We start from the raw sequence: 7,821 nt of genomic DNA, 5'->3' as shown, positions 1-7,821 counted from the left end.
TGCCATCCTGGCCATGACTGTGATGTGGACATGCCATCCTGGCCATGACTTTTGTGTGGACATGTCATCGTGGCCATGACCGTGATGTTGACATGCCATCCTGACCATGACTGTGATGTGGACATACCATCCTGGCTATGACTGTAATGTGGACATACCATCCTGGCCATGACTGTGATATTGACATGCCATCCTGGCCATGACTGTGATGTGGACATGCCATCCTGGCCATGACTGTGCTGTGGATATGCCATCCTGGCCATGACTGTGATGTGGATATGCCATTGTGACCATGACTCTGCTGTGGACATGTCATTCTGGCCATGACTGTGATGGGGATACGCCATCGTGGCCATGACTGTGATGTGGACATGCCATCCTGTCCATGACTGTGATGTGGACATGCCATCCTGGCCATGACTGTGGTGTTGACATGCCATCCTGGCCATGACTGTGATGTTGGACATGCCATCCTGGCCATGACTGTGATATGAACATGTCATCCTAGCCATGACTGTGATGTGGACATGCCATCCTGGCCATGACTGTGATGTGGACATGCCATCCTGGCCATGACTGTAATGTTGAGCATGCCATCCTGGCCATGACTGTGATGTGGACATACCATCCTGGCCATGACTGTGATGTGGACATGCCATCCTGGCCATGACTATGATGTGGACATGCCATCCTGGCCATGACTGTGATGTTGACATACCATCCTGGCTATGACTGTGGTGTTGACATGCCATCCTGGCCATGACTTGTGTGTGGACATGTCATCGTGGCCATGACTGTGATGTGGATATGCCATTCTGGCTATGACTCTGGTGTGGTCATGCCATCCTGGCTATGACTGTGACGTGGACATGCCATCCTGGCCATGACTATTACATTACCAGTATAATGTTGAAGGAACTGAGAAAAGATACTATACCCGGAAAATAGGAGCCAAAGCCTCAAATCTCTGCAGCCATGATCTCCCTCCTTTTGGGGAGGTGGGGGGGAGTGATAACTTTTTGCACTGGGTATAGATTGCCTTTGTATCATTCAAATGTCGATTTCTGTTGGGGCGAGAGGTAAGTGCAGACTAGACTTTGGTATTGTTATTCATATGGCTGCATCATATTCTGTAAACACACTCTCTCACCTTCTGATTAGTTTAATAAAAAGCGGATGGCCTATAGCTGAGAAGAGAATAGACTTCTGGGCAGAGATAGGAACTCTGGGAAGAGTCAGCTATGGGGGAGTTTGCCAAGGAAAACGCAGGCCAGGACTGAAGGAGAGGTAACTAACGAGCCCTGTGGAAGAACATAGATTAATATATATGGGTTAATTTAAGTTATTAGAGCTAGTTGGGAACAAGTGTAAGCCAGACCTAAAGCTGTAAGTAATAAATATAAGTCTTCATGTCTTTATTCAAAGCTGGGACGGGCTTAGAAGTCTATTACAGTGATAACTCCTTCAGTCGGTATTTTCTGATGAATTGCTAGCCACTATCAGTTGAGCCTTAGAAACCCACCCCTTTATGTTCTCTTTCCTCTTTCTATAGGAGCTGCTCCCCACCCTCATGGGGAACATTAGCATGGCAACTTCACCTCTGCTGTTGTTCTAGCATCTGATGCTCTTACAATACTAACATCTTCCCAGAGACTTCCACACGCACTGGGTGAGTCTTTAGTAAGAGGTCTCAGATTTCATCATGCAAATGACTGTACCAAGTGCAGAACCCAGGTTCCTCTTCCAGAGAATCTTTCTGTGTGTTCAGGGTAAGTCTAGGAATCCACACTCATGAAACCACCCAGAAAACTTACACTGAAGCCTGAGATGTGGTGTGTGTGTGTGTGTGTGTGTGTGTGGTGGGGGGGGTGTTCTTCCTTAGCTGGGGCCATCTCCTGGGAAGAGATTGTCCCACAGTCACCGAGGCAGAGCAGCTTGGCACAGTGTAGCTCGTGATGGTAAAAAGACCCTTGTGAATGTTTATCCTTTGGATCCCTGTGGCCACACCTATGTTCCAGGGCATTAGTCAAATGAGACCTCATGTCTGTGCTTTAAGTTAATCATAACATTATGGTGCCAACGCCAGAAGCCCAACTCTTTAGTCAATAATTCATGACACAAACTCCATCCCAAAGGTTTAGGAACGTCCATCTCGGTGAGTTCAATTAGTCAGAATCTGGCTCCCCAACTCCCATATCAATAACAGCATCCTCTGAGGAGAGTCTTAAAAGTAACCATCTCATTCCTATGAAACCCCCCCGAGAAAGTTTCTTGCCATCTGTTTCTCCACTTTGAATTCTCTCCGGTTCTCCGTAATCATGTGTATCTCACTATCCTGCTGATCAAGGTCATGGTCCGCCAGACTCTTTCTTTAAATGGTTCCTTCTCTTGTGTGGTTTTTCAAAATATTGGACATGGCTGACCACTCCCTTCAGTTCTGGGTGCTTCTTCGTGTCTTAAATCTATTTTCTTTGTCTGGTTTCCATGTCTTTGTCTTTAAAAGGTTGTTGGTTTTGTTTTTTTATTTTTTTATTTATTTTTTAATCTCAAACATGACTCGTCCCAATGGCTCTTCTAATTCCCCACCCCTAAAACCTTCTCAAGATTTGAATTCCAGGAATCAGAACTCAGCTCAGACTCACAGGGACATGGGGTGGGGCTGTGTTCCCCTGTGGCTGGGTAGCAGAAGTGACCTGTGGGCATTTTTCTTGCAAGCAGCAGCTCCATACTGGTATCCACAAGTCTCTAATCCAATTAGGCTCATTGGAGTGCTTCTGCGACTTCCTATTATAAAATGTGAGAAGAATACTGCACTCAGAAACAGCTTTGTAAAACTGGTTTCCTGTCCTTTTGCTTCTTTTCCTGGGGAAACATGAACAAATGTCCCCTCCTCCTTGGTGGGTCATCAGCCAGAGATGAAAGTGACAACCTCGCCTCAGCTAAGCTTGCTGAGCAGGACATTGACTGCGTTTGTTTCCAGGAATCCGGTGAGTGATTTGCTACAGAACGCCCCACCCAAAACTGCATCACTGGAAAGTCCCACCCCAGCATGAATGAAAACCTTGCAGAAACTGCGTCATGGAATCCTGCCTTTACTTTACCTACTTCCTCTATACACTAGCACCACCCAGCTTTGAGTGCAGCTGAGGACAGGAGGGAACCATGGCTAGAATCCAGGTGTGAGTCCTGGGACCCTACATGATGGGTAATCTTAGTTGTCATCATGACTGCATCTGGCATCTAAAGCCCAAGCTGCTGGGCACTCTTATGAGGGGTTTTCATAATTTGATTGTTTGAAGCAGGAAGAACTACCCTAAGTCTTGGCCCCACCTTCTTGTGGCAGCCTATATAATAGCACATGGAAGAAGGAAGCTTGGCTTTCTGCCCACTTACCCTTACTCTTGCTAGCAAGTTCATCTATCCTGTTACCGCCACCAGTATCAAACCCAGCATTTTCAGGATTCCAACAAAGACTGAAGACCAGCAGCTCTCTGGGACTTCCTTGAGACATCAGTGCCTCATCCGGGCTGTGGAGACATCAAAGACTGAACCATTACTGTTTCTCAACCTCTCAGATGTGAGACAGTCATTGTTGGAGTACCCAGACCACATCTTGTAAACCAATCTAATAAATCCCCCTTTAATTCCTTTTATCCATTGGGTTCCTTTGGATAACCTGACTGACACATTCTCTCTCACCTCTTTTTCCATTGGAGAGTGTTAATCACCCATCACCACTGCTGTGAACCACCCTGTCACTCTATCTTTTCCTTACTCCATCACTGACTATGGTGCCAGCGTTATTTCTGTTCCACATAGAGTATGGGATGAGCACGTTATGCTCAGAGGACAAAGTCAGATGGCAACATACATTCATAGAAGAGGTGGGCGCTATTAGAGGAGGAGGTATAAAAGAGAGCTCTAAGTGATCCATCTGCCCTGTTGTCTCCTCCTCCTCCTCCTCCTCCTCCTCTTCCTCCTTAGGGTGTAACAGCCCTCTCATAGTTCCACAGCTGAAGAAGACACAGTCTTGTGAGAAATGAAGTCAAGCAGAAGATGGTGCCTCTTTCCTTCCTCCAGCTGGTGGCTGTCTGTTGGTTGGTTCCCTTGACTCTGAACCACAGGGCCCCTCCTCAGCCATCTCCCCTCCTGCTGGCCCCTGAAAGTCACCCTTGGTTCTATACTGCCTATAAGTCCAGTTTCTGTCACTTGATTCAGCTCCTCAAAGAGGGGAATCAGACTTCGTGACAGGTACCAAGCAACAGGCTAGCCTTGGGTCAGAAGCCACTCCTGTGGCTAGAAAGAGCATAGTGGACTCCACACTGAACATCTGCATCACAATATCCAAGGGCTTCCCTCTGTGAGAGGGGCTCTTGGAGAAATTTCCACCTTTGTGGGCTGTGCCATTGCTGATAGCAAAGAAGAAAGTGCCTGCTTTCCTAATAAGTACTCTATGAAAATAAACCTTGCACGTGCTAGTGAGTGAAAATTATAGATGCAAAATTATAGGCCAAAAGTAGTTAAGAAATAAAACTGAGGCAAAAGAGGAGAAAGGTGTTGGAAATAAAAAAGAATGATGAAAATTGGATGCCAGAGAGGGAACTCTCTCTGTGGGAAATGGTTCCCTGTGTGCACATGCCCACAAAAGACTGGGTAGAGGAAGAACATGTCCGAGTTTTAGAAAAAAACAATAATGTAATGTGAAAGTAAATAGGAGGGGAATCCTGGCTGGCTGGGAGCCAGTTCCTCGGCTCCACACATCTGGAGCAGAGACAGGAACAGGTGAGATGCTGTCTCCCTCAGCAGCTCCTGGCCTCCATGGGAACTGGCTGCTGGGGATATTTACATTACAGGACCATGGCTGGCTGAGGCTGTGCTCGCTCGCTCGGCACTTGGATGTGCAGTTAAATAATCTGTGGTTTGGCTGCTGGTCTCTTTAGTGTGGTTAAATAATTGGTGCTGTCTTGGTTGCTAGCTACTTTAAAAATGTCTCTATGCACTTGTCTCTCCCTCGATCACGTTTTCTTCTTCCTCTTGAGCAATGCTGAGGAGCCCCTGGCAGAAGTTGGCTGCCAGCTTTTAGAGAAACTGCCTCAGCCCGTTGTCATGTACCCTTCCCAAAGTGCTTTGCAAGGAACTGAGACTCTCAGAAACTTCTTGCACAGACCTACCAGGTCCAAAGAAGTAATTCAGTTCACTTCTGCTTTTCAGGAGACAAGGCGGGGGGATGGGGGGTGGGGTCCTGTGGTTTTCCAGTGGCTCAAATGCTCACAGGTTTACAATGAAAATATGCTGACTTTTGGATAAATGACCTCAAGGGCAGGGCTTCCTCTGTGACTTGATCTGTAAGATCTGGGATGGGCCTCAACACACAGAGATGCTTGGTGTTTGCTGAGCAAAAAGTAATAAGAGTGAAATTTCATATTTCAGGGCTGGCTTACTTTCTGCTCAATTTGTTTTGTTGGTCACTAAACTGCCAAAAATTCCTGTCTTCTAATAAGAAGAAACATTCTCCTCTCAGGACATCTCACTCCCTCACAGCATCCAAATCTGACCCTTGACTCTGATAACTGATGGTAAAGACAATTCAGCTGTCTGCCAACAGGAAACTCATCTGACATCTAGGATGTAGATGGTTGAAGTGAGTGCAAGCCTGAATCTAACCCAAGATACACTTGTGCTCACACAGACACATGTATACCACACACACACATACACACATAGATGCATACATACATACACACACAAACATGTACACTCATGCACACAGAGACCTACACTTACACACACAGACAAATACATATACACACACACACAAACACACACATACATATACACACAGAGTCATGCACACACAGACACATACATACACATACATATACACACAGAGTCATGCACACACAGACATATACACACACACACATACACAGATATGCATAAACACACAGAGAGATGCACACAGAGAGATATACACACATATACACATAGACATACATACACACACAATTACAAACACATACATATACACAAGAACACATACATACATATACACATAGGTGCACACCTATACACACATATACATACATACATACACACACACAGAGTCATGTACACACAGACACAGACATGCATAAACACATACAGACATGAACACACATACACACATACAGAGACACCCACAGACACAAACATACATACATACATACATGGACACAGACATACATATACCCACACAGATACACACACAGGGAAAGGGGCAAAATCTCTATTTGCCATAGAGAAGCTTCGAGTTTCTCACAGATCCTTGAGCACAGAAGTTCAAACTCAAACCTGAAAGCACATAAGGACCAGATAGCATAGAGGAAAGAAGGAGAGCTTCATTTCTCCAATATAGCCCATCAGTAAAAGGACAGTTCAACTCCCCAGTCGTCACACAGTACCATTTTCATATCAAATGTTTGGTAGTTATCCAGATCTTAAAAGAAACAAAACGTCTTTTGTTGCTGGTATAACTGAGGTTTCCTACGGTTCTAAAGGGAATTTCAGAGTCTGTGTTTCAGAGTGAACTGATATCATTACTTCAGCTAGAAGCCTTGCTTTTCCAGTCATTGATTACAAAGTAACAAACCCTGCTGGTATAGTACTAGAGACAGATTGTGAGGACAAAGGACAGGACGCCTTCTGCAGTGCCTGATGTTACCTCAATAAAGCTCCTTGAACTTAAACTTGCATTAATTTTCTGAATACTTCAGTTAGTACGTTTTCAGATATGGGACAAATTTTTGACCGATCAGAGTGACACCAGCTACAATTTAGACACCGTATTGTTTGGTTGCTATGGCATAGAAGCAAATGCTCCTATCTACAGTCAAAAGCATACCTTGCCATGCCTCAGTATCTGTGCCTTGAGAAGAACATCCCATGTCTGTGCCAGGACACAAGCATGAGAACCTGAGTCCAAATCTCCAACATCTACACAAGAGCTGAATAAGGCCGTGTGTTTGTGTGTGCGTGTGCGTGTGTGTGTGTGCGTGTGTGTACATGCGCACGCACGCATATGTGCTTTGGAAAGGGAGGGCAGATATGGAAGGATACTTGCATCTCCCTGGCCAGCCCAGCCAAAGCACAGGGGGTTTCTAGTCAGGCACTGTCTGTCTTGAGACAATGAAGGGAAGTGGGCTAGAGAAGACATCCAATATGCTGGACTCCACATGCCCGTGCACACTTACCCAAACAGAGCATGCACTCCGCACTGTTTTCTCTCTTTAACTATATGATATAGTCTTTGTCAATCATTAGGAGGGTGAATTTTTATCACAAAACATTTATTTCACGACAATTATTGAGTTTCAGCAACACAAATGTCAGCAGTTCTGATGTGTTTTCCCCAGGTTGTTTGAGAAGCATCCACCAGACATACAATCTCCTTTTTACCAGTTTATTGAAGTGTTTCGTTGCTGGAAGTCTTTGTGTGCCATCTCCATGTACAGATGTTCTCAAGAGAGAAGTACCCTCCCAGGCAATGTATTTGGTGTGTAATATGAATTTACACGAGTTTACAAAGCCATCATAAAAATGTTATGTCCCTGTTGTAGTGGTTAGAATGTAGACATACAGAAAAGAAAACAAAACAAAAATACAGACAGCAAAGAAAGAAAGAAAGAAAGAAAGAAAGAGAAAGAAAGGAAGGAAGGAAGGAAGGAAGGAAGGAAGAAAGGAAGAAAGAAGGAAGGAAGGAAGAAAGAAGAAAGGAAGAGAAAGAAAGAAAGAAAGAAAGAAAGAAAGAAAGAAAGAAAGAAAGAAAGAAAGAAAGAAAGAAAG

This window comes from Mus caroli, chromosome 13 (assembly GCF_900094665.2).
Source record: "Mus caroli chromosome 13, CAROLI_EIJ_v1.1, whole genome shotgun sequence".
Classification (NCBI taxonomy): Eukaryota; Metazoa; Chordata; class Mammalia; order Rodentia; family Muridae; genus Mus; species Mus caroli.
This window is presented reverse-complemented; position numbering follows the sequence as displayed.